This window comes from Spermophilus citellus, assembly GCF_964194105.1.
Source record: "Spermophilus citellus genome assembly, chromosome: 2".
Classification (NCBI taxonomy): domain Eukaryota; kingdom Metazoa; phylum Chordata; class Mammalia; order Rodentia; family Sciuridae; genus Spermophilus; species Spermophilus citellus.
Genome location: NC_138183.1, coordinates 212806277 through 212833441, shown reverse-complemented (window position 1 = coordinate 212833441; position 27165 = coordinate 212806277). Strand labels below are relative to the sequence as shown.

Sequence of the window (27165 nt, the reverse complement as noted above, 5' to 3'; positions counted from 1 at the left end):
GAAGAGAGAGGGAGATAAAGCCAGGGGTCTGAGAAAGACAGCAGAGTTAGGCCAGGGAACTAGGGTCAACTGGGAATGTTAAACATCTCTCTGGGGTAGAAGGCTCAACAGCCTAGACAGGCAATGTGGCCTCAAAGGGAGTAACCAGGACCAGGGAGATGAGACCACAGCAAACTTCAGCCCAGCAGCACATATTTTTTTTACTCCCCCAATGGGACAGAGGTACAGGGAAAATGAATTTCCCATCACTGAGCATGTTCTACCCAGCCCTTGGAAGAGACATGCAAAACACATCAAAGCTGCACCTGGAAGACCACGGGAGCTGTAGGATCTGTCCTACCCTGGGACACCAACTCCCATCATCCAGCTTGCCACTCTTGTTTATCTGTCACCCTTTGTTAATACTCAGCACGACCTTATGACCTGCTAATATTTTTTAATATAGTATAACCCTTCCATCATATTATTATCCACTTATGGCAAAACAAATTGTCTAGGGTTGCTTGTTGATGTCTTCCAAAAATGCAAACAGAAGCCCTAGTCCCCAAGGGGATGGTATTTGGAGGTAGGGTCTTTGGGAGGTGATTATCAGGTTCGGATGAGGTCAGGAGAGTAGAGCCCCCAAGTGGGATTAGCATCCTATAAGAAGAGAAAGAGATGAGGGCTTTCTGTCTTTTCCTCCTGTGTGGATACAGTAAGAAGGTGGCTGTCTATGGGGCATCCGAGTGGCTCAGTCTCCAGAACTAGGGGAAATTCATGTTTGTTGTTGGCACTAGAGCACTAGTCAGAGGTACTAAAAGCAACCTCAAAAAGCCAGATATTGTCTCCAAGCTTACTAATTTAAAAACATTTACTGTCTGACAGCTTCTGTGGGTCAGGAATCCAGAAGCAGCTGGCTGGGGGCCTTGCTTTAGAGTCTGCAGGCTACCCGTAAGGTTCCAGCCAGGCTACAGCTCCTCGAGCTAACAGAGGAACTGCTTCCCAGTGTACTGCTGTGCTGTGGGACAGAGGCCTGTTTCCCACCAGCTGTTGGTCAGATGCCACCCCAGGTTTCTTGCTGCAGAGGTCTCCCCACATGGCAGCTTGCTTCATCAGAGCAAATGAGAGGCAAGAGGCAGAGTGGGCTGGAAAGATGGAAGATGCAGGCTGTTTTAGTCATCGTTCTCACTGCTGTGACCAAAGGATCTGACAAGAACAATTAAAGGAGGAAAAGTTCATTTGAGGGCTCATGGCTTCAGAGTTCTTAGTCCATAGATGGCTGACTCCATTCTTTGGGGCCCAAGGTGAGGCAGGATGTCATGGCAGAAGAGAGTGGGAGAGGAAAGCAGCTGAGGGAATGGCACTATGAGACAGAGAGACTAATTTCAGTTCACAAAATAAATGCACCAAAGGCACACCCCCAATGACCCACCTCCTGTAACCACTCCATACCTGCCTGTAGTCACCACTTGGTTAATCTCTATTCGGGGACTAGCATACTTATTAGGTTAAGGTTCTCATAACCCAATCATTTTACCTCTAAACCTTCTTGCATTGTTTCACACATGAGCTTTGGGGAACACCGTACATCTAAACCATAATATGCAGGCTTTTGTCACTCAATCAGAAGTGACATCCCATCATTTTTACTGTATTCTATTTCTAGTAGTGAGTTGCCAGGTCCAGCTCACACTCAAAAGCAGAGAATTATACAAGGCTGTGACCATGAGGCTGATGGCTCTCACTAAGCCATGTCAGAAGCCCTCTGCCACACTCCTTCACACTCCTCCCCAAAGGCAAGCTCTGAGGGTATACCTACCTGGTTCACCTCCCCACCCCAGTGCCTCACACAGTGGGTGTCTAAGACACCATATTTCAAGGAATAAACACAATAACTACAAGCTCCAGAGCGCCCAGTATTGAACCCTAAAATACCTGCTTGGTGCTTTAATTTTATTTTTAACTGCCAAATAATTACATATATTTATGGGATACAATTTCAAGTCCAATATATGTATACATTACAAAATGATTAAATCAAGATAATTAAAATATCCATAACCTCACCTACTTATCATTTTGGGGAAAGTTAGAACATTTAAAAATCTATTCTCTGGGCAATTTTGAAATACACATCACCACATACTTGTTGAATTAAAGAATGAATGAATGACCCAAATGTCCTTTGGTGAACATTTGACACAGTCCCTAAATCAACAGGTAAAATTTAGAAGCTGGGCACAGAAGTGCACATTTGTAATCCCACCTACTCAGGAAGCTGAGACAGAAAGATAACAAGTTTGAGGCCAGCCTGGGCAACTTAGTAAGACCCTTCCCAAAATAAAAATGTTTTGTTTCATTTTTTATTTTGGTGGGGTAGGGTACCAGGGATTAAACTAGGGGCACCTAACCACTGAGTCACATGCCCAGGCCTTAAATTTTTTTTTTTTTTTTTTTTACACAGCAGTGTGTGAGTTCCCCTTTTTCCATATCCTTGCCAACATTTGTCATTTTTTTTTTTTTGTCATTTTGCTTGAGTCCTTCTTTTTTCCCCCCATGTTTAAGTTGGTGCATTATAACTATACATAATGGTGGGATTTGTTTTTGCCTCTTCATACATGCACACAATATAACAATGTAATTTGGTCAACGGCATTCCCTATTACTTCTCCTTTCTCTCTCCCTGATCCCTTTCTCTACTCTACTGATCTCCCTCCAATTTTCATGAGATTCCCCCCCCCCACCTTGCTTTTCATTTTTCCTTTCTAGCTTCCACATATTGGAGAAAACATACTACTCTTGACTGAGTTTGGCTTATTTTGCTTAACATAATGTTCTCAAGTTCCATTCATTTTCTTGCAAATGATAGAATTTCATTCTTTTATTTTTGGTGGGGGGTCCTGGGGATTCAACCCTGGGGCACTCAACCACTGAGCCACATCCCCAGCTCTTTTGTATTTGATTTAGAGAAAGGGTCTCACTGAGTTGTTTAGGGCCTCACTAGGTTGCTGAGGCTGGCTTTCAACTCATGATCCTCCTGCCTCAGCCTCCCTAGCTGCTGGGACGCACTCAACCATAATTTCATTCTTCATGCCTGAATAGAACTCCATTGCTTATAGCCATTCTTACAGGAATGAGATGATGTCTCATTGTGCTTTTGATTTTTTTTTTGGGGGGGTGTACTAGGGATTTTTAAAAACTTATTTATTCTAATTTGTTATACATGACAGCAGAATGCATTTTAATTCATAGGACACATATAGAGCATAATTTTTCATTTCTCTGGTTGTATACAAAGTAGAGCCACACCATTCACTCAGGGGTACTTGACCACTGAGCCACATCCCAGCCCTATTTTGTATTTTATTTAGAGACAGGGTCTCACTGAGTTGCTTAGCAACTCACCATTGCTGAGGCTGGCTTTGAACTTGCAATCCTCCTGTCTCAGCCTCCTGAGCTACTGGGATTACAGGCGTGCACCACCATGCCTGGCTGTGCTTTCGATTTGAGAAAACTTCACTGATAAACATTGACAGACAAGTTGATGTTCAGATGGCATGTGGGAGCCTCTGGCACTCAATTTCTTCCCTATTTTTATCTCTAGTTCTCTCTAGTTTTCTCTTTTTCACCTCTGAGACAACAAACACACACACACACACACACACACACACACGGCAAATATTAAAGCTCTGAAGAGAGTAGATTTATCAGTTAGATCTCAGATAGAGAAGAAAGGCAATCACTCCTGTTCCAAGTATTGCATTCCAACTTTGAAAAAATAAAAGTTGGGGAGGGAGAGGGGAAGATAATCCCCTCCATCAGCCTCTTTATTATATTTATTTAGATGGAAAAAATAATTTTAAACTCTCAGTATTAGTTTATGATTCCTATTAATCATATGTTAATAACTCTCCCAATTATTAAATTATAGAGACATGCATTCACCAGCCTAACAGAATAATTATTTACTAAAATGAATTAACATATAGAAAAGCCTCCATTCTATGGAAGCTGAAACTTAGCATAATGAGTTTATCAGGCTTAAAAGAAGCCCAGACAGGCTTTTTTGGGGGTGAAATAAATACACTGATTACAGCAAAGCTTATCCGTGTTGGCACCATGCCATTTGCTATTTCTTTAATAAACACAGCTCCAGTTGTTTATCTGTTTAATATACTTTATCGAGGCTCTGCTTTGCAATTAACAGCAGAGTTGGGTTGGGGGTGGGGAGGACATGTTCTTGCCCATCTCCTCCTTCAGGTCTCCAAAGTTGCTCATTTTTGGCCCTCTTTGTATTTTAATAGGCCTGCCAATCAGTGTGCTGCAGTGCACAGATCTGATCTGTGTTGACAATATACTTGTCACTTGGAAATGCATTTCTAGGACATCAGCCTTAGCAGGGTGGAGGGGGAGCCAATCAAGGGGAAATAATTATGTAAATTTAAAATTTAAACTCTCCAGAGCCTCCGCCACAACCTGGTAAGAGGATAGAAGTCTGTCTCTGTCTCTCTCTCTCTCTCTGTCTCTGGGGACAATAAGCTCCTTTGCTACACATCTTCTAGGAGGTTTCCTAAGTTATTTAAGCATTTCAAAATGGCCCCATAGACACATGGTTTGGAAATAGGAATTACAGTAGTTATGCCTGGAAATTTTCATTCTTCATAGCACTCATAAAGTGAGTCAGTCTCCTAAATTAATTAACTAATTAAATAATTAATCAATTACTTATTAAGCCAAGGCCTGTAGCATGTTAGGCAAGAGCTCTACCCCCAGTCCCTTTTAAAAAAATGTTTATGTTTGGGAACTGTGGCTTATGCCTATAATCCCAGCAGTTCATGTGTCTGAGGCAGGAGGATTACAAGTTCAAAGCCAGCTTCAGCAACTTAGCGAGGCCCTAAGCAATGTGGCAAAACCCTGTTAAAAAAAAAAGAAAAGAAATAAAAAAGGACTACAAGCAAAATGACAAAAAAAAAATGAAAATGTTGGCAAGGATATGGAGAAAGGGGAACTCACACACTGTTGGTGGGAATGCAAATAAGTACCGCTATCACGGGAAACAATATGGGGTTCCTCAAAAGAATAAAACATACACCTGCCATGTGATCCAGTAATCCCACCACTGTGTATATATATCAAAGGAAATAAACTCAGTGTATCAAAGAGATCCTGCACTCCCATGTTTACTGCAGCACTATTCATAATAGTGAAGATAAAGAATCAACCAAGGTATCCATTGATGGATGAATGGAGTGAAAAAAGCATTATTGGCACACACACACATGGAATAACATTTAGCCTAAAAAAAGATAAAATCCTATCATCTATGGTAGTAAAGGTAGACCTGAAGATCATAATTTTAGGTGAATAAACCAGGTTACAACAGATAAATACCACGTTATTCACTCATACATAGAATATTAAAAAGTTGAGCTCATAGAGAGCAGAATAATGGTCACCAGAAGCTGGACAGGGAAGGAATGTCAGATGGGCAGGGAGAGATTTGTTAACTGACATAAAGTAACAGTCACATAGGAGAAACAAGTTTGGGTGTTCCAACACTGGGTAGTATAATTCGAAATAGCTAGGAAAAGGATTTTGAATGTTCTCATTAGAAAGAAATGATAAGTGTTTGAGACAATGAACCAAAATATTATTCTGTATGCCATAGGATATACAACTATTACATCAATAAAAAAATTAATAGATAAGAAGCATAAGAACAATGTATTGACTAAAACACCCAGATTTTAAAAATTCAGGCATCATGTTTCATACAATTGGAATGTTAAAAAATCCTCTTGTGAAATAACAGTAATATCTTGCTCCATCTTCCAACTTGGAAAAGTTAAAAGCTGGCAATATGTGACCTCTCTCCCCAATGTTTTTTGGCATTTTCAGTTTAGAAATTTACCAGTCTGCAAAAACTCCAGAGTCTCAGAAACTCAGCTTCAGACCAGAGCCATCTGGCCTCAAAAGTGAGCACATGCTGAACCAGAATTCCAGAGCTGGTTTTCTTGGGCGATATTCTGATTTGTTAGGTGGGGAAATGATCGGCCTGCATATTAATCCAGCCACTCAAACCTCTTAGTGAGCATCTGCTCTGTGCCATGCAGTCCTCTTAGCACCGGAAGGTAAAGTGACAGATGATCATCCACTGAGTTGATGGGTGCACCTCACGAGCCCACGTTGGTGAAGACTCGCTGGGGATGACTGAGGCAGGACTTTAGTCCCTGGTCCTCGCAAGGGGAAAGGAATATTTGTTGGTTGAATGATGGGTGCACTGCAGATGGTTGTTGTGAACTAGCAGAGACGAAGCTTCTCTATAAACTTTTGTGTTGCTGTTTTCATTGTTCCTGCCAGGAAATGGACCTTTCTGGCCCAAATGAGGCCTGCTGGAAAGCCCTGAGGTGTCCTTGGCCTACCAAGAGCCACATGAACTGGCTGCCCATTATCATATCAGACATGCTGGCTGCCCAGCTCAACCGTAAATGCCCCACCCATATCTACTCTCCACCCCCAGAACCCCTATCTCAGCCATTCTGTCTAGACCTGCCCACCCACCCTCCTCCCCCAGTCAGGATGAGCTTCTAGTCCGATGGTCTGCTATCTAGCCTCAGGCAGCTTCCCTCACTGTCCAACTAGAATCTGCTTCTCAGCTGGTACAAGTTGGGTCTGGGCAGAGGCCAGGCATATACAGGGAGCATCCACCTTCATTCATGCCTTCTTCACCCATTTATTTCCTCAACAAATATTTTCAAAACCCCTACTGTGCTTGGCCTTCTCCCTAAAGCTGGGAAGATGAAGATAATTAAGACTTAGTCTCTGATCTCAAGCCTGAAGAGAATTGGATTACAGTGTAAGATGTTGAGTTATAGTCAAGGCTTACACAAGGAGCAGCACAAGGACAAAGAAAGCCCAAGCTGCAGGGAAGCCTTCACAGAGAACCTCAAAAGAGGAGGAGAAGGTCACCAGCTAAGTGAGACTTACTGCATTCTCAGGCTCATGTTTTTTTTAACCAGTAGATGTATTTGCTTCTGCCTGTGCATGTGATTGCACACACACACAGAAACACACATACGCATACATATAACAAAAATATACATGCACCAACATACATACACACACAAACACACAAACATGCACACATAAACATAAACACATATATACACAAACACATACACACACACACACAGAGGCCATTAACTCTCTTGTTCACTGTTAAAAGAGACAATGAGAAAAAAACAGAGCAAAAACAGACCATTGACACTGCACATAATCCTTTCTCCCCTGACAGGTCAAGGCCCTGGAATGGGCTAAAGTGACAGATACAGAACTGGGGAGGCCATTTTTATAGACTTGCCACTTTGGATAGTAGGGAAGTGAGAAATTTCATTTCAAATTCTATAGGCTTAGGCTTGTGACAACCAAATAGCCACACTTTTGAAGAAAAGCAAGAAGTCTAAACCTAAATACCACACTCATGACATGGCCAAAAAGTAATCAGGACCTTTGGCCTGCAAGTATCAAACAGCAGAGTGGTGTTTGACCTTGCTAAAGGGTAGGGACTATGGCACAAGAATATGCTGTCTAGGTGGGCTTGATGCACTGGCTTGGCTAGAAAGAAGAGGAGGGGGAGGAGGAACTTAATTCTCCTCACTGGAGCCAGGGGACAAGGGAGGACGGGGCTCAATGTACAGTCAGTTGCCCGTGTGGCTGCAGACAAAAAGATCAGACTTGCCTAACTGTTCAAAGCTCAGAACAGCTCCCAAGGAAGAGTCATTTACTACAGCTTCAGAGAAGCCAGAAAGAATGAGCAAAGAGGAAAATGCATGTGTTGATTCTGCTCACATCAATAGGCCAAAGGACGTCCAGGCAGAAACAAGTCTGAAAGTCACTTTCTCCATGGGAACTGAAAAGTGACATTCAGAAGCGGCAAAGCATCCAGCAACAGTATCAAGATGCATTTGTAGATTTAACCAACCATGAAGATGTGCCCACTGAGTAAATTGGTTCCTTACCCCACCCTCTTCCTGTCCAATCCTCATAGACTTCTGCCTGTCAGGGGCTGGACAGACCTCCAAATCAAACTCCTCATTTTATACCAGAGTCAATAGTGATATGGCAGGAGTACTTTCTTGGGACCAAAATTCTTCCTCTCAGCAGTAATAGGATTCTAGAGTGCCCTCGGCCTCTAAGCTACACTATGCTCATGGGGAAAATGGGATCGCTTGGAGTGATGTTGCACAGATATTGTGAAGACTGAACAAGAGGCATGAGACACTGAACCCAGGGTGCTTAACCACTGAGCCACATCCCTAGACCTTTTTTTAATTTTGAGACAGGGTTGCTTAGAGTCTAAGTTGCTGAGGCTGGTTTCAAACCTGTGATCCTCCTGCATTAGCCTCCAGAGCTGCTGGGATTACAGGTATGTGCCACCACACTCAGCAGGGGCTCACTTCTCTTGTAGACACTAAGGTCCCAAGAGGTGAAGTGACTAAAGCCCGAGAACCCAGCAAAAGGGAAACAACTAGAATTCCTGACTCCCTGTTCTGTGTTTTTTCCTACCAAACCATGACTACCAATCTGGAAAGAGCTTTGTTTATATTATGAGTATAAATCTTATTTTCTCAACAAGTTTCCAAGGACAAAGATTACGTACTCTCCTCTCTGGTTCATGGTACTTAGCAACATCTGATATACACAGAGTCATTTCGTTTGCAGGGCTCTGTTCTAAGAGGTTTTCATGTACAAACTCATTTTATTCACATGTCAAATTGAAAAACTAAGATATTATTATTATCATCTCCATCATTACAGGGGAGGAAACCAAGGCACCTACTTAAAAACCAACTCAAGTTCACATAGGAATTGGTGACATTTCTTTCCCAGCTGTAGCAGTCTGACCTGAAGGCTCTGCTGTCACTACTGCTAGTGGTGGTAATGGTGTCACATGGAGCTGGCTGTTGCCCCAGGGGAGTGGTAACCTGCTGGGATGCAGAGGAAGCCTGGCACAGTGCTTCTACATGCCAGGGACTCCATCAATTGCAGTTTCCCTCAGCTTGAAGAAAACCCTGTGATCAATTGTGTGATCCCTGATAGCACTTGGATCTTTTCTTCTCACAAATGACTCAAGCAAGTTTGTCCTGAAAGATGACAGTCATGAAGGGGCACAGACATTAAGGAGAAACATCCAACCTCACTGGAAGTAAAAAAAAAAAAAAAAAAAAAAAAAAAAAAAAAAAATATTTGAGAACTAGATTCTCTTTCCACCTTTCAAATTAAAAAGGGTTTTTTTTTTTGTTGTTGTTGTTGTTAACAATAGTACCTTGTGCTTGTCAGTGTGGAGGGATCTGGTTTTATTATGTGCTGCTAGTACAGTATAAACTGATTGGACTTCTCTGGAAAACAGGCTGTATGCAGTCGATTCTCTTTATTCACCATAGTTATGTTCTATGAAGTCACCACTAACACTGAATTCGAGAATTTGGAAACTTTGCTCCCAGGGAAAATACATGGTCAGGTTCTTGTGAGACTCTGGTCACTACATTTTCTTCAGCTCATGGATACATAACCTTGTTTGATGTGCATTTCTGTTTAAAGACAACATATTTAATAGTGGGAAGCCACTCATGAATTACTTGCAGGTCTTCTCTCTCGGTATGGCAGGCAAGGAGATTTTAGGCTTAACCTTGGGAACTATCTGTGGCTCTCTCACAAAAGAGATTTCCCAAGGCACATGACCTTTATCTCTGTTCTACTCTTCGTGGCTCTGGAGATGGGTGTAACCCATTGGGAACTGGACAGCCCACTTTCAAACTTCTGTGGTGAAGAACATTCTATGGAAGGCCTTTGATGTTCCCTGATATAAATAAAGCAAGCGTGGGCTCCATTTTGCCTTTTTAGTATAGAAGCTCAATTCATATGATTGGCTGGCCCGTCCTGTCCCTGTTTTTGAAAATATGTTCTGTGTCCTGTGGGGGTTTTTTTGTGGTTGTATTTTTCTTAGCTTTTATTTCACAGCCAAACCATTCCACCAAGGGGAACCCCATTCCCAAGGCCTGCGCAGGATGCAGGCGAGAGTAGATTGCTGTTTTAGTTAGCTTTTTTGCTGCTGTGATTAGAAGACCCGACCACAATAATTGTAGAGGAGGAAAAGTCTATTTGGGGGTTCATGGTTTCAGAGGTCTCAGTCCACAGATAGCTGGCTCCATTCCTTGGGGTTCAAGGCAAGGCAGGATATCCTGGTCGAACGGTGTGGTGAAGGAAAGCAGCTTTGGACATGGCCAGCATGAAACAAAAAGAGAGATTAAGTTCAATTCACCACAAAAATTATATATATATGCCCAAGGCAAGCCCTCAATGACCCACCTCCTCTAGCCACGCCCTACCTGCCTCCAGTCACCACCCCCTCAATCCCTATCAGGGGATTAATGCACTGATTAGGTTAAGGCTCTCATAACCCAATAATTTCACCTCTAAACCCTCTTTCATTGTTCCACACATGAGCTTTTGGGAGTCACCTCACATCCAACCCATAATAACTGAATATTGCTGATTCATAACTCTGAACTCCAGCCAACCCAGCACTAGAACTCAGGCCTGAACAAAGCCTTTCACACACACGGATTTTCTCCTTAAGGCACATAGCAAACTTACACATAGAGACTCTAGCCAGCACTTCAGCGCAGCACCTGGGTAACATTTCAAATAGAAAAAAAAAAAAAAAAAAAAAAAAAAAAAAGAAAAGAAAGCACAAAATGCCAAAAATATGGTACTACATAGACCATGAGGACATTGGCTTTTGATGTAACAGAAACAAGAACACAGAATGCCACCTGGATTTGCCTTAGCTGGGAATATACAGACAGGTGATTTGAATTGTCCTGCTCTTCACATGTCCAAAAATGACTGTATTAATTTAGGGGTTACAAATAAACTTTAGTAAGTAGGTGAATTCACAAATTCAGAAACCACGAAAAATTCAGATCCACTGTGGACACATAAAGAAAGAAGCAGCCCATGTACATTGAGAGGCCCAGGTGTGGGCTTGGGTAGAGCTGAGCAGTGGAGAACTGCTCCATCCACAGCACTGTAGGAAATAGAGGAGAGAGGGAGCTAGAAAAGCACAGGTGGCAGAAATGGAGACTGTTCTACTGAACTGATCCTATTTTAGCTGAAGCCCATCCATCTGAAGCTCAGGTGGGCCCTGTATAGAAGTACTACTGTGCACGCAGGTTAAGCACTACAGCAGGACAGTTAATGACCCTACATGTGGTTTTGGGGTGGGGAACAGCACAAAACTAGACCCAGGTCTCAGACTCAAGGCCCTGCTACCTCCAGAGAGGAAGCACCATCAAGACCAAGCCCTTTTCAGGGGTTGCTGAACCCCTAGTTCTGGGCATGGCCAAAGGACAGAGCCCCTTCTCCTGTTCTAACTCTACTCCTGCCTCCCTTCCCCCTCTAGATTTCTGACACACTGACCTTCTTCCTGTTCCCTTGAACACTGAAGACTGGGGACGGTCCCACCTTAGGGCCTTTGCATGTGCTGTCTAAACCACCCAGAACACTCTCCAGACATCTGATTGGCTCCCTCTCTCACTTCTTTCCTCTCTTCTTAGGGAGGCCCATCCCCACTCATTTAACCCTAACCCTCCCCCTCCTAACTTCTGTCTCCATAGCAATTATCACCAACTGATAGATTAGTTATTTTGCTTGTTCATTTATTGCTCTCCCTGCCCCCATGAAAACTAGGGGGAGGTTGGGTCTTGTGGGTTTTTTTTTTTATTGTATCTGCTATTCCAATAAGAAATCCTAGCACATAGTAGGCACTCAATAAATGTTTATTGATGGAATGAATGACACTAGTAACCATAATAGGGGGAATTAACATTTTTTTCACTGTGTGTTAGGTATTTTATATAGGTTACCTCACTGGAATCACAAAGACTTAACAGTGGCTTTGATGGGCCATTTCATAGGTACAGGTATCAAAGCACAGAGAGATTATGCAACTTAATTAGGGTTAACCAGCTAGAAAGAGACTTACCTGCAATGTAGTCCAGCTTGTTCTCAGTTTAAAGCCACTATACCAAAACCTCTCAATCTATCTGTGGCAAAGGACAGTGGGGTTTTTTGTGTGTGTGTGGTCCATTAAGATTGATAACAGACTCACAAAGTTGGGAAAACGTTACAGAATACAGAATGCACTGGGATGTTTGCACTGACCTCCCCAAGGACAGGTGGGAATTACTGGGCCCACAGGCTGTGCTCTGAGCAGAACTGCACTGAACCCAAAGAATCAAATGGTCCCACGTTTCCAGGTCATCAGGAGATTGGAGTTGAAGCACCATGAGAAAAGTTTGTGCTCTGTTTCACTTGTGGAAACATGAAAATTTCACAAATCAATTTTCTTCCTTTTAACTTATGGGAGTGTGTTGTCTCACATTTAGTTTTCAGGGAAGAAAACCTGCTTTTCTTCTGCCCCAAACACTGTTCCCTGGGCTCCTTATGGAGAGGACTCCTTGCCCTTCTTGGGGTCACCTCCTTAGAGTGACCTTTCCCAGTCACCCCATCATCTAGCACAACTGAGCTTCTCTATTACCACGTGCTATTTATTTCCACCATTGCACTCGTCATTACTAGGAACGACTTAGTTATTTGCTTACTTGTTCAGTTTCTCTCTTCCCTTTTTATAATACAAACTCCAGGAGGGCTGAAACCAGGTCACCAACCCTATTCCTAACACCTGGCACAAAGGTAGGCCCCTGCATGCCTTGTTGAATGAATGCAGTAAGAAAACAGAAATAGAGTGACTAAATAGCTTACCTAAGGTCAGAAGCAGGTAAGTGCTCCATCAGGGAACCAGTTCACTGCCATTCAAGAGATATGTTCATGTTTGTCTGGGAGTCATCCTCGGAGTTGGGCACTGGGGTTATGGTAGTGGATACAAGGGCAAGGTCCCTGTCCTGGTGGGGCTCACAGGACTTAGCTCCAAACCCAGGGTCCTTCCCCTGATTTTCTGGCTTCCTCCATTTTTTTTTCATCTGCACATACTGTTTTACCTACAAACACTCTCTCACAAGCAATTGTGCTATCATGCAAGCAAGGGTGATATTTGCTTTTAAGTTGCCCATAAATGCCGTTACATTTGAATTGCAAAAAACAGTGAGTAATTTTTCAGTATGAGTATGTCCTGTGTAAGACTCAGGATATACTTATACTAAGATATTAACTCCCTGTGTATCTGAAATTAAAATTTAACTAGGTATCTTGGGTTTTTATTTCTTCTTCTCTTTTTTCCCCTAATTCTGGCAACTCTGTTTTACAGATAAGAAACTGGGGCTTACTGAGAATAAGGAACTTCAATAACTTGCTCCAAAAGTACACAACCAGTCGGAGAGCTAGAAACTACAACACTTGACCCCTCATCACTCTCATTACTCCTTTTCTCAAAGACTCTGTGTTTCTAAGCCCAGTTCCTGTGTGGCAATCTATTTGATGTCTCCTGAGAGGTTTGTCTTGCTGTTGAAATGTCTCCTTGACCACCAATATGGAACAGTTTCCATATATTCAATCACTTTTAGTAATTTTTTTATAATTAAAAAATACCTATTTGCAATATATTCACATAATGGAATACCATACATCAATTAAAAAGAACAGACTCTAATATACATAACCACATTACAGCTTGGTTAGTTTTTGTGTATTTGTATTCATCAACTTATATAAATAATATTGAGCCAGAGTGCAGACACAAAGAAGAACATCCTGTATGATTCCGTATACTTTAAGTTTAAAAATAGTCAAAGCTAATCTATGGTAATAGACGTCATAATACGGGGTGAGTGTCATTGGGAAGGCACATGAGGGAATTTTCTGGGGTTTTGGTAATATTCTGTATCTTGATCTGAGTGATGATCATACATGTGCATGAATTTATAAAAATTCAACAAGCTATTTACATAATATTTGTGTACTTTTCCATTTGTAGGTAAAACTTCAATGAAACAAGCAAAGTAAAGCATGTCATCATAACAACAACAACTAAAGCCAATTATTTTTAAAATCATCTGTATTTAAATTATTTTTAAAATCATCTGTATCTCCACCACTGGAAAATATCACAACTAACATTACAGTGAGTATCCTTCCAGATCGTTTCCCAATAGGTTCCTAAGAAAGGAATCCAAAGCCTAACAAATCACCAGAGGTGCTAAGTTAGTTAGGGACTAATTTCCTGGACGGGTCTTTCACTTATCCAGGAAGCCGTGACCCAACTAGATTTAATTTGACCATTTTTAGAAGAGCATGGAACAATTAACGGCAAATAAATGGAATTAAAATCAAATTGAATACAGCCTTTCAATATGTCTTAAAATTTGATTTTAAGCACAATAATGAATATGAAATGAAAGCTTGGCTTGGAAGGACTCTTGAGACTCCTGGGACCCCGAGTGCCACCTACTGGTCAGAATCTGCCATGACGCCCCCATCATATGAATCTGTGGCCTTCCCACTAAAAAAAGCGGCAACTCTGGTGCCTCCTTTACCTCTCTGATCTTATACATTTCCCCCAAAAGCTTTCGAGACATTTTTGCTTCTAGGTGCATTTCACAATTCCTAGAACACAGGATCATCTTAATAAATAGCTGATGAATGGATGAAAGATGGTTGGCTGGATGGATGGACACACAATTTTGTGCTTCATTGTGAAATCCCTGCCCTACCTGCCTCACAGTTCTTTTTGAAAATATGGATAAGAATGGATAAGACCACTTGTAGAGAGCTTATGGATGTAGCAGAAAATTATGACAATCCAATGCCAGGGTTGGAGTCACTGGTGACCAGGACAGACAGTGAGGCTACAGAGACAGGTCCTATGCTACAACTTTTAACTTAAATAAAAGTAAACTATCTTGAGCCAGGCTTTGTATTACATTTCCACTTTGTATTACATTCCCCCTTAAGAGCCCCAGCTCACAAATCCTTTCCAAAGTGTCAAAAGACTTGAGATTGGAGGTCTGTCCTTTCCTGGGCTCATTCAGAAGTGAAGTGGTGATCAATGTTCGTCTGTTGTCAGTTCTGAAACAAGCCAGGGTCACTGTGCTTGTGGATGCGAGCTTGCCCATCAAAGCTCCCCACGCACACCCTCAAGTTAAGAAAAGCGGTTTCTGAACCATAACTGTCAGACTGGCTGATGGTGAGGTGCCCATCTGAGCGTGTCCACTGTTGACAGCGTTTGACAAGCGTCACGCAGGCCTTGCTTTTAGATGCTGCCAGCAGGGGCTCTAGTCTGCATAAAGAGAGCATGATGTGGCAAAAAAGTATGAACAAGGGGTCAGAGGCTGAGCTCCACCACTCACTGGCTGGGTGACCTTGAGCAAGTCAATCTTATTAGGACAATGTAACAGAGTAGTGCCAAAAAAATACTTTGTAAACTCAAGTGCTGGATCCAGGGTAAAGTATAGCTATTAACAGAACTCAACTGAACATCATGCCCCAGACATGACCTGACCCGGCCCAAAACTACAGAGAGCATCACTGGCATTGATGTGAATCTGGCTTCTACTTATGGAGCCTGACCCCATTTTAGCAGCTACATGAAAAATTGTATTTCATGTTGAGCTTATGACCTACTAATACCTAGCCCTATTGGCTTTTTAAAGAAGACTGTATCCCTTCAAATTTCACTCACTTTTGGTTTGGGTAATTAAATTTTTGAAAAAAAAAACAAAAGCAGGCTTTGTATTACATTTCCACTAGATAAATTTAATCCTACTGTTTTGGTCTGTCAATATAGGCTATTAAAAATATTTTTAATACTATTTTGTCCATTCCATATGTCATCTCACACTGCAGACTTGGTGAGAGCTGAACAATTTATTCAACAGGTTTTCATTCATTCCCTACCCATTTATTGAGTACATACTATTTCCTAGATACTGTGTTAGGAGTCAGGAGATGCAGAGGGTGTATCTGATGGAGGATGGCAAACACCATGGCAGAGGTCTGCCCTGGCTGCTATGGTCTAAGAGAGCAGGGCACAGCTATTACTGCCAGTGGCAGTGGGAAGGTTTCCTAGCTCAGCAGATGTGGCAGAGGCTAACATCTACTCTCCACTTCTTTCCAAACACACCACTGGACCATATTTTCTGGCCATGGCAATTCTCAGTGCTTCCACATTAGTGATCACATCCTTCTTCGTGGGTAGATAAGATGATGTCATTATGAGGGAACTTTCATGATTCCTTGCCCCTTCCAAGCAAAGAAACTGCAAGTAGGAACAGCTAGTCCATCCTTATCTTTCTGACCTCATCACTCCATCCTCAGCCCTTTGCCAGTGCCCATGTTCATCCAGTAGCTATCAGTAGCATCCCTTCCAAGGGCCAGGCACTATGCTGGGCTCCTCTACCTTCTCTTAAATCCTGAGTTCAAAATCTCCACACTGGGGAGTGGGGTCTCCTCCGTCCTGGCAAATCCCCCTTCTCTGGCTCACTAATCCCTGCCTAGATCCACGTCTGAGTGTCTGTATCCCTAATACCTCTAGCCCAGGACTGGATACTCCAGGGCACTATGTGAGGTACCACGTCACACACAGGAGAGGAGGAACACCTTGGCCGCTTGGTCTCTCCATTAGCAAAGCACTGTGGTGAGAAAAATATGGACTGTAAGTCAAGGGCACTGATTTCAGTCCCAGATCTGCAACTAAACAACTATGTGACTTCAGATACAGCCTTCTGATCTTCGTTGTTAAAAAAAGAAAAAAGAAAAGAAAAAGAAAAGGAAAAAAAACCTGAGTAAACTAGAAGATCTTGGAATTTTATTTTAGTTCAAATACTGTTTTCCATGCTAATCCTTAATTCCTGAATGAAGCCTCTACTCTCTTCTAATCTAGCTTTACAAAGAAACAAAAAGTTTTACAAAAAGAGGCAGAAGGAAGAGAAAACTATATAAGCATTCTTCCTTATAATGACACATCTGCTGGCAATAAGCAGCCTGAAGCTAAAAAGCAATTGCTAAGGGCTATGATTTCAGAATATCCTAAGAGTCTTCCTTGCCCGTCACCTGATTTCTTTTAGGCTCAGACTAATCTTGTCCAGACTCAAGCTCATTGTTATTTGTCAGAACCGGCTTGAATTATTCATGGAATTTCTACACTGAGATGGTCTGGGTGATATTCTTTGCAGATGTGTTCATTCTTTCACATCTTCAGGAACTGTTAACAATGGCTTCGTGAATAGGCAAGTCCCTTAACGTCCTTGGGCCTGCTTCTTCACACCTGTACACAAGGAAGATGATTCTTCACTTGTCTTTGTCTCTAGCCATATCTCTGGTTCTGTGACTGTAAATGCCTCAACCTGAGATTCCACATGCAATTCACAACCAATAGCAAACCATATAGTCATTTAAAAAAAAAAATGAAGGATGCCATCTGATGATTAAACTCAAAAGGAATTATGCAATTAGCAAAGGACATTGATCACACAACATGTGAGTCTAATTGCAGTGAATGCAAATGTTTGCTAAATTAGATAAATATGGGTTTGCAGTCACTCTGGTGCACAGGTTGAGTTGCAAAGTTAAGAAAATTATAAAAATTAATTATAAGACAGGAGTGATAAACATAGGGTGCATGCACTAGACCGATTAGGATTATTAACCAGGTAATTATTTCATGCCAAAGGTGGAGCATTACAGGAGTCCCAGGCCCATAGTCTGACTACTGGGTAATGAAGTTACATTTTATGGGACATGGAAAACATGCTTCATTTTTACACAGCACCTGTCATCTGGAAACATCAGCGCTTGGAAGCTGGTTATACTGGCTCACCAATATGTCAGGTGCAAGTTGCTGAAGAGCATCTCTGGTTGACTGGCATGCCTATATATCCTCTTGGTTATAGTCTTGTCCTTTTGTCCCAATATCCCAAATTGCCTGGTGCACATTACTAAATCTATAAGTCCATGAAGCCATGAAGTAGCTCTTTTAAGAGTATGCCTATGAGTCTGCCAGGATCTCCTAAGTGGGAAAAAAAAATTCTGGAGAGGTGGCTATCGTGGAAACCTGGGTGCTGGAAGCAGACTGCTTAGATTTGAATACTGGGTCCATCACTAATTCTTTGACAAGTTAGTTCAACTACATGTGCCTAGATTTCCTCACCTCTGTCATGAAGACATAATATCAACTAACATCCAGGGTTGTTGCAAGGCTTAAAAGAAGAATTACTTTTAATAGCACCAAGAACACTGTCTGATTGGACATAACTTCCTATATTCATGTATGAATGCATGACCAGTAAAACTCTACATTTCGTACAATGGCAAGAATGGGATCTTAATTAGACTAACTTATACTCCATATATATAATATGTCAAAATATGCTGAACTGTCATGTGTATCTAAAAAGAACAATTAAAAAAACTGGCACATAGTAAACTCTCAGTAAGAGATTTATTTTTTACTATTTGTTTTTGTCTTGGCATACAAATAAATACAGTGAAGTAATATGTTAGTCTACTGTTTAAATGTTACAAAATGCTTGAGGGGGATCATTTTTGCAAGGCAACTGGAGATCCTTAATAGAAGAGAGTTTTAACAGGGGAGGTTTGGGTGGGAAGGCGTGTAACATTTTAGGCAAAGGACATGTCATAAGTGAAGACGCTGAAGTCAGCAAAGCCAAGGCAATTAATTATTGCAAGAAGTGATAGACAAGCATGGAAAGGAGCTTTAAGGACAGCTTGAGAAATAAATTTTGAACTTGAGTGGCAAAGAAGGAGTCATGTGGTCTATCAGAGACTCTGATTCCCAGTAATCTGAGACAAAATCCAAACAAGGTTCTCCATGGAGCGGAAGGCATCTCAAGGTAGGCATTCTGAACACAGGCTTGAGTCAGACTGTGGACAGTGGACAGCAAGGGGTCCCCTCCCAGCTTTTACTCTCAGCAAGCTCCACCTTTCCAGTGCTCTTATTTCCACCTTTGCAAAACAAAAAATAGGGTAAAAATATCAGACTTTTCAGGGATGTTGTAAAGACTCATGAGCCAGCACAATGCTCGTGTGAAGTACTTGTAGAGTGCCTCCCACACAGGGATGTCTCAGGAAATCTTGGAAGAACAAAAGAAAATAAAACCAGTGCCCTAAACTGTAGAATACAAAAAATAAAAAAAAAAAAATACTTGCACTAAAATTCATGCTTTAATGACTCAGAAGCTCCTCTAGAATCTTGTAGTACCACCAACGGCCTCTGGCCATGATGAAGCCTTGCAGAAGAGCTTTTCTGGTCAGGATAAAAGAAACCAGCCTACTGTGTTGATGTGGAGCCAGAGGTAGGAGAGTGGTGAGCAACAATCCCAGATGGAATCACACTGTGAATCTGGGTGCATTTCTTCCATGTTTTCATTAAGGATTCATAATTTTTTTTCCCACCCCTCCAGCAAAGCTAGCTTCCACATGCCTTTCTTGATTTCCTGTGACAAAGGTTGTGGTGACATCCTGGGGGCTGCAGACTAGTCAGCTGGTGAGTGAACTTCAAAGGGCTATTGACACAGCTGCACATCACTGGCTGGGGCCAGGCGCCAGGGGGCAGGCCTGCCTGAAATGCTACAGCTACCCCTGGAGAGCAGTAAAACCCACTCCAAGGGGACAGACACACCACCCCAGCTCTTGGAGCACTACTATTTAATCAATAAAAATTCAACATACAAAAACAAGCTGATTCTACTCAATGAGCCTTGGAGTTTGAAAAGTATAGAGCTGAATCTTGGCTTGATCTATTTTCTATCACTGCAGGGCTCTGCTCACAGCTGACATCTTACTGCAAGCAAAAGCCCTTTAGCCAAACTGCTGGCTGTTTTCAAAAGTACCCTGAACCCTCTGAGATAATCCTTTAAGGGTCTAGAGACACAGAAAGACAGTAAGCTGTGAAGTGAGAGATTGATCCCAGTTCGCTAAACGTCAAACCCTACTCTTTTCCTGGTTTCCAAGGGAAGTTCAGCCTTAGTGTAGAATTATACAACACCCAGAGAATCAGTAATCAAGTCTATTCTCCCATGTTACAGGAGAAATGAATGCAGCACACAGGAGTTGAGTGACTTGTCTGAGATCACACAGAAAGTCACAGCTCCTTCAGAAGAAACCCAGAAGCCGGCAAGAGACTTCATCATATCAATAAGACTGTTTCTTTATAATAGCAGTTAATACTTTCAAACTGTAAGTTTTACAAATGTTACCTTGGTTGGTCCCACACCAGCCAAGTGAAGTCTATGTCACTATTGCCAGCTCCTTTCATGGAGGAGAAAACTACGGCTCCAAGACTAAGTGGCTTACCCGAAGCTGCAGAGCTAGTAGGTGCCAGAGTAGGAGCTAGAGCCACAGTCTTCAGATTCTAAACCAGTTGGCAAGTATTAACCAAATTTAATTCTATGGCCTAGCCTGTACTGAGCAAGGAAGAGATCTGTGTGTTCTGGGAGCAGAGATAAGAAAAGCAGTATTTACCAAGACAGCAAATAAGGAATCCTTAAAAATATATATGTAAAGCAGAACTCTAGTCACAAGGCTTCTAAAGACAGTGGGCATCCCCCCCCACAGCTGAGCACTGAACACAGCTGTGCTTGCAGTAGGGGCCTGTGGGAGGTGGGGAGAGATGGGGAGGACCCAGGTTCAGATGGTTGGAAGGAACTATTTCCTGGACAAAGGTTCTTAGACATGATTTGGCTATTGGAAATTTTCTCTGGAGTGATTAAAACAAACAAAATAAAAACAAAATCAGATACGCATATGTCTGGATTGGTTGGGATTATGTTGTATGTAACAATAATAGCTGCAATTGGGTATTGTGCAAAGCACTTTGCATCCATTAACTCATCTAATCCTCCTGAGGACTTTTCAGGGTGTGTATTTTAATTCTCCTTTTAGTGAGCAGGGAAAGGGGATGAAAAGGGGTTAAATAATTTGCCTAAGGCTGCACAGACCTAATGATGAGATGGGCTTTTCACAAGCAAGGTCTGCTTCACCCCCAAGTCCTAACTGTTGCCCACATCCTTTCCTAGTTCCAGACCATAAGTTTCTCCAAAAACAGCCATCCATAATATAAAGCAGGTACGTCATTGCCATCACAGTGATGCTAACTAGCAGCCAAAAATTTTAGATTAACAATTACCTTTATCTTTGCTGATTTTATATATATATATATATATATATATATATATATATATATATATATACACACACACACACATACATACACACACACATACTTCAATTATACATTATTTAATGCATTCAGTTATACATTTTTATTTCAAAGACTGGAACAAAGCTTAGCACTATTTAAAAAGCACTATAGAACTAACCATTTTATGGGAAAATTGCAGTTCATTAGTAACTATAACCACAAGTGGGTAAATTTAGTCCAGCCAATTTCCATATTGATAAATGCTGTGGATTTTATTGCAAATCTTCAATTAAGGCTGAGAGGAGAGCTGTCAACTTTTCTTGCAAAGCTCTTTGTCAACATACTAGTTTACATAGGTTGTGTTCCATCTCTGTACTATAAGACAAAGAAGGACAGTGAGTAGTAAAACTCTACCATAATAAATACATGGGTATTGTGGGGCACATTAAGTCAATTCAGATCCTGAAAACCATGACTCTAAGCGGGTTATTCACAAGTGCCAAGGAGCCGGAAGCAACCCATTCAGGTTTAGAGAAAAGTGGGCTCTTGAAGTGTGTGGTAACTGCCTGTAACTTTATGGTGGAAGGGATGCCCCAGCCTAAGGCAGCCAATCAGAAGCCTGTTCGGTCATCCCAGTGCTCAACTCGGGGACCTATGAAAGCCTGCTGAGGCTTCACTCCATTATGCTGACTGATCATTCAAGGAGAAACGGGGCTGCCCCCAGAGACCCAAAGAGGCACTCTTGGAGGACTCAGAGAAGCAGATAATTTGTCCAATGAAGTCCATATCTCTGGAAAAGAAAAAGAGGATGGGGAGAGGAAAAGAAAAGAAGAGGGTTATAAGTAAACCAAGAGTTGGCTTTGATGCCAGGAATCCAAAGGCAGCCATCGTGTCTCTAGCTTATGTGTAGCCATCTAGACTCAGAGCAAGTGATCCATACATATGGCTTGAAAGGAGGAAAGAGAACTTCCTAGGGGAGAAAATTACAGAAACTTTTTTAAAGTACTACAGACACAGAACATAGAAAAAATAATAATAGTAGCTGATGCTTTCTGCCAGGCACCGTTCTAGTGCTTGACTACAAACCCCCAAAAGGCAAGGACTCTTTCTTTCTTGCTCATTGTATGTACCGAGCCTAATTCAAGGCTGAAGGGCACAGGAGACATTTAATATACTATTTTTCAGTAAGTGAATAAATAAAACAGTCATCTGGCTAAGGGGGAAAAGAAAAACCTGCCATTTTATTTTTAAAGATTTTAAAAATTTGTTTTAATTAGTTATACATGACAGTAGAATGTGTTTATGCACTTTGATGTATCATATATAGATGGAATATAATTTAATTTTTCTGAGTGTACATGTTGCAGAATCACATTGGTCATGTAGTCACATATATACATACAGTAAAAATGTCTGTTTCATTCTACTCTTTCCTATCCCCACATTCCTTCCCCTCCCCTCTAGTCACTTTCCTCTACCTAATCTAAGGTAACGCTATTCTTCCCTAGTGCATCCAGCCTTATTGTGAATTAGCATCCACATATTAGAGAAAATATTCCAGCCTTTGGTTTTGTGGGATTGGCTTATTTCACTTAGCATGATATTCTCCAACTCCAACCACTTACTGGCAAATGCCATAATTTCACTCTTCTTTAAAGCCAAGTAATATTCCATTGAGTATATATACCACATTTTCTTTATCCATTCATCAATTGAGGGACACCTAGGTTGGTTCCATAGTCTAGCTATTGTGAATTGAGCTGCTATAAACATTGATGTGGCTGCATCACTACAGTATGCTGATTTTAAGTCCTTTGGGTATAAACCAAGGAGTGGGACAGCTGGGTCAAATGGGTTCCATTCCCAGTTTTCTGAGGAATATCCATGCTGCTGGAGTGATTATGAGCTCACTTTCCTAATATCATGGAGCATATGTATGTCAGGCATTGAACTTGAAACTGCAGATAAAGAGATTAAAAAACAAAGTACCCTGTCAGCTTGTGGGACAACATTCTAAAATAGAACTTTAAACAATCAACATTCATCAAGCCCCTGCTCTGGGCCAGGCACCTGGCTGGCCTCTGGGAGACCAAGACATGAAGATATACCTCTCCCTGCTCTCTGGGAGCTCAGAGGTGTAGGTAGGAGGTGTCTATAACAGAAGTGTGTTTACAGCATTATCATGAGGAGCAGGATGTGAGGAATCTGCCTGGAGGGGATCAGACAAGAACTTTTTATTGCCAAGCTTTAAGCAAAGAGCAGCAATCACTGATCTGACAGGTTTTAGTATTCCTACACTGAGCACTGAGTAGGACCTTTTTTTTTTTTTTTTTGGTAACAAATTCCCACACTTATTCCCAGGAATCTACACTTCTTTAATGTCCCAGATCTTGAAAAGAGTGTTCTCTCAAACTATTGATAAGCACTAGATTATATGACCCTCAGCTTTATGACCATTTTAAAATTACACGTACAGTAATACAATGAGGACTGAACTTCTATAGAGGGCCCTCAATATTTTGTATTCTATTATCCTCAAGTCATTTTAAAAATTTAGGAGGGGTCATTGCTCAGTACCTGGCAGCAACTGTTGTGACTACAGCTGAGTCCCTGCTTACAAATATCTATCCAGGGATACCAGGAGTTTCCCACAGGAAGTATAGGAGACTTTGGGGGATCTCACACACCCTGGGACAAGCTCTGACCAAACCTAGCTCCAGTCAGCATAACAAGCTCTGCCTCTCCCACTTCCTCAGTCTCTTGCGTGTATTCATCCCCTTAAAACCCTGCCCAGAATGGAGCCAGCACCTTTCATTTGCAGGCAGAATAACCAACTTATTAAAAGGACCAGGGAGAGTTCAGATCTCACTGTGAGCAGCTGCAATCCAACCCAGCACCTGGGGATTTGTGTGATTTAAAGCTCTAGACAGCTGTTTTGTGGTGGCTATACTAACACGTGCTATAGAAGAAGCACAAACCCAAATTCTCCACTGGGTCAGGAAGTAGAGCCAGTGAAAGCAGCACCTGGGAGACAGGGGCAGTGACAGAAAGACCTAGGAACCCACTAGTACAGCAAGTCCTTTCATGGCCCCTCATCCTGCCCTGATCATAGGGGAAGATCTTGCCTTCTTTTTTTCCCCCACACCCATTGTGAAGATAAAGCAAAGGGACATAGTTCAGAAATCCCAAATGTTACCTTTGAATCTAGGCACCTAAAATAATGCCCATCTCTACCTTTGATATCTTTTTTCATAATATCTCATTTAGTGTTAAAGGTGTTACACAACATATCAGTCCTGAGTTGTGAAACCCATAAGGGTGGCAGCATAAAGTGAACAAACTGGTCTAACTTCAGTGAGACATGGATTACACAACATGATGAATAGAACCAAACACAGATATTCCCTTGGATTATGTAATTAACAACTGCAAAATATATTTAATGGGAAAATAAAAACAAATTCAAGCCTGTCCCATGGTCCTTCATTCTTGTTTGTGCAGTAAACGTAAGTTTTCAGTAGTCTTTCTTGCCCTACTGGATTGAGGATTGAACCCAGAGGTGCTTTACCACAGAGCTACATCCCCAGTCCTCTTTGACTTTGAGAGGTCTCACCTAGTTGTGCAGACTGGCCTTGAACTTGGCAATCCTTTTGCCTCAGCTTCCCAGGTAACTGGGATTATAGGACTGGGACATCACATCCAGTTTTGGTAGTGTTATATCTTTTCTTTTACACTCATGCTGAATTTCAAATTGATGAATTTGTACAGTTTTGAGTAGAATTGTTTCAGATTGCTTTCTTTTCTAAATTACCTTTACATGAAAGGGTCATTAAGCCTTCAAAACATATCATTTCACTCTCAACAGGACTGCTTTTCATCATGTTCTGTGAGTTTGATTAATGTGACAAAATAGTCATGACAACTGTCATTGAGCAGAAATGACATATCCCTCCTTTCTGTTTTTTAGATTGGAGGAAGGGCTAAAAAGGTTAAAAGCTGGCCTAAGGTATTACTAACACTGCTTTCATGGTAACATTTTTAATTTATTATTATTATTAACAGTAGTAGTAATAGTATGGGGGATTGAACCCAAGGGACTTTTTACGACTGAGCCACATCCCAAGCCCTTTTTATTCTTTAGCGTGAGATAGGGTCTTGCTGAGTTGCTTAGGACCTTGCTAAATTGCTGAGACTAGCTTCAAACTTGCAATCCTTCCTCAGCCTCTTAAATCACTGGGATTACAAGCATGCACCACTGCTCCTGGCTCATGGGAACTTTCAATGGATGTATGAACTGGGAGCAGGCAGGACTGGACTCTAATTATGGTTCTACAGCTAACCTTTTGTGCCTATTTTCTTTAAAAAATTGGGCACAACTATTCTGCTGTGAGGACCAGACCCCAGTACAGTGGAAAGTTCTGAGGGGTTAAAAAGACTCGGCTTCAAGTTCTAGCTCTGTCACTCCCCATGAGACCTTAGATTTATTACAATACTCTGCTTTGCTGACTGAGTCGTAACCCATGCTTTAACACCTGAGTATGCAATCTAAGAAATGTCACCAGAGGAGCTATTCCCTGCATTATGTGCTTTACAGGTACTTGACACTCAGACATCTGTAGCATGAGTGGCCCTCTATTTCTAAACACCAGGCATCAAATTGGCTACTTCTAAAAAGTCCCTTTAAAGGGAGCTTATGGCCCACTAGAGTCCCGTGGCATAAAAACTTGGGGTAGGTTGAACAGGGATGAATGCAAGCACTGCTATAAGCACTAATTGGGGACAGGTAGAGGTAATCTAGCAGTCAGTGGCTAAAGCAGAAGCACCAACTGCTCACCTTTCGTGGATGCATTTATAGTCTCACTTTGCTCCAGAAGAATTAGACCTAACCACAGCAAGAACCTGATACTTACTGCAATACTTACTGGGCCCTGCCCAGTGACTCCAGCTATATTTTTAAATCCCAGAACTGCAGGCAGCCAGTCCCCTTTGAAGTCGTTTTTGAAGTGTGTTCAAAAATAAAACCTGCCTGAAGATGGGTGCCCCTGCCTGGGATGGTCCCTAGAAGACAGGCTCAGGATGGTGCTAACAGTTTTGGGTGGCCACTGAGCTCACCATTGAGGTTGCCTTCGGCAGGAAGATAAGCCAACCCTGACAACCTAGGCCCCCAGGTCTGTGGCCAGTAGCTGCAGCTAAGTAATCCCTGCCTCAGCATCACAGCATCCAAGCTCTTATTTCGTCTAGGAAAATGTAAGAATGTCTCGGACTTAGAGTCAGAAATGGGTGATTCATTGATACACAAGTAAGCAATGGGACTTGGACAGCGTGGCCCCTATAGCCATAACCAATGGAACTTAAAGATGCAAGGTTACAGAACAGGAGGAAAAGCCCAGACCGAACACTCCCCGCTGGGCGTCCTGATCTTGGTGTGGTTGGGCAACACATGTGGTCCAGCAACCGCAGCCCGGGTCCCCAGAAAAGAAGAAACGTTTAGAGGCAGAAAAGGGGGGAGCAAAAAATGAGAGCGCAAACAATCCAGGCACAGGCTCGGGCCCCGGCTTCCCCCTTTTCAAAATGAGGACTTAGGACTAGAGTGCCTCCTAACTCCACTGTTACTGTGGAACTTTACAATATACCAGGCTGATGCCGCCCAAGGCTCGGAAACCGAAAAAAAAGAGGAAAAAGAGAGGGAGGACAACAGGAAAAGAAAGGAAGAAGCGGGTAGAAGACTGAAAGGGAAGACGCGGGACGGCACGGACAGGCTTGGCGGGTTTTCAGTGTTACTCTTCCTTCTCCCACACCTGAGTTCTCCGGGACGCGCCAAGGCCCGCGCCCAACGAGTTTTGCTATCAGTAGCCAAACTTTTCCCTCTGCCCACCAGTTTCTGGAAGTTGTGGAATAGATGCCTGGCAGCCCAATAATGCATGCTTGGTATTAAAGGGTGAATGATCCCAACGAGCTCCGGAGGGCAGGTAAGCAGACCCAGGCTGGGCGGTGGGTAAGACAGCCCCAAT

At 42.1% G+C, this 27165-nt stretch overlaps 1 long non-coding RNA gene across 1 annotated transcript in view; it reads right to left on the bottom strand.

Moving 5' to 3' along the window:
* The window catches only part of LOC308641134, a 34423-nt gene that overhangs the window by 6130 nt on the left and 1128 nt on the right, over positions 1–27165 (bottom strand). The window lies entirely within an intron of this gene.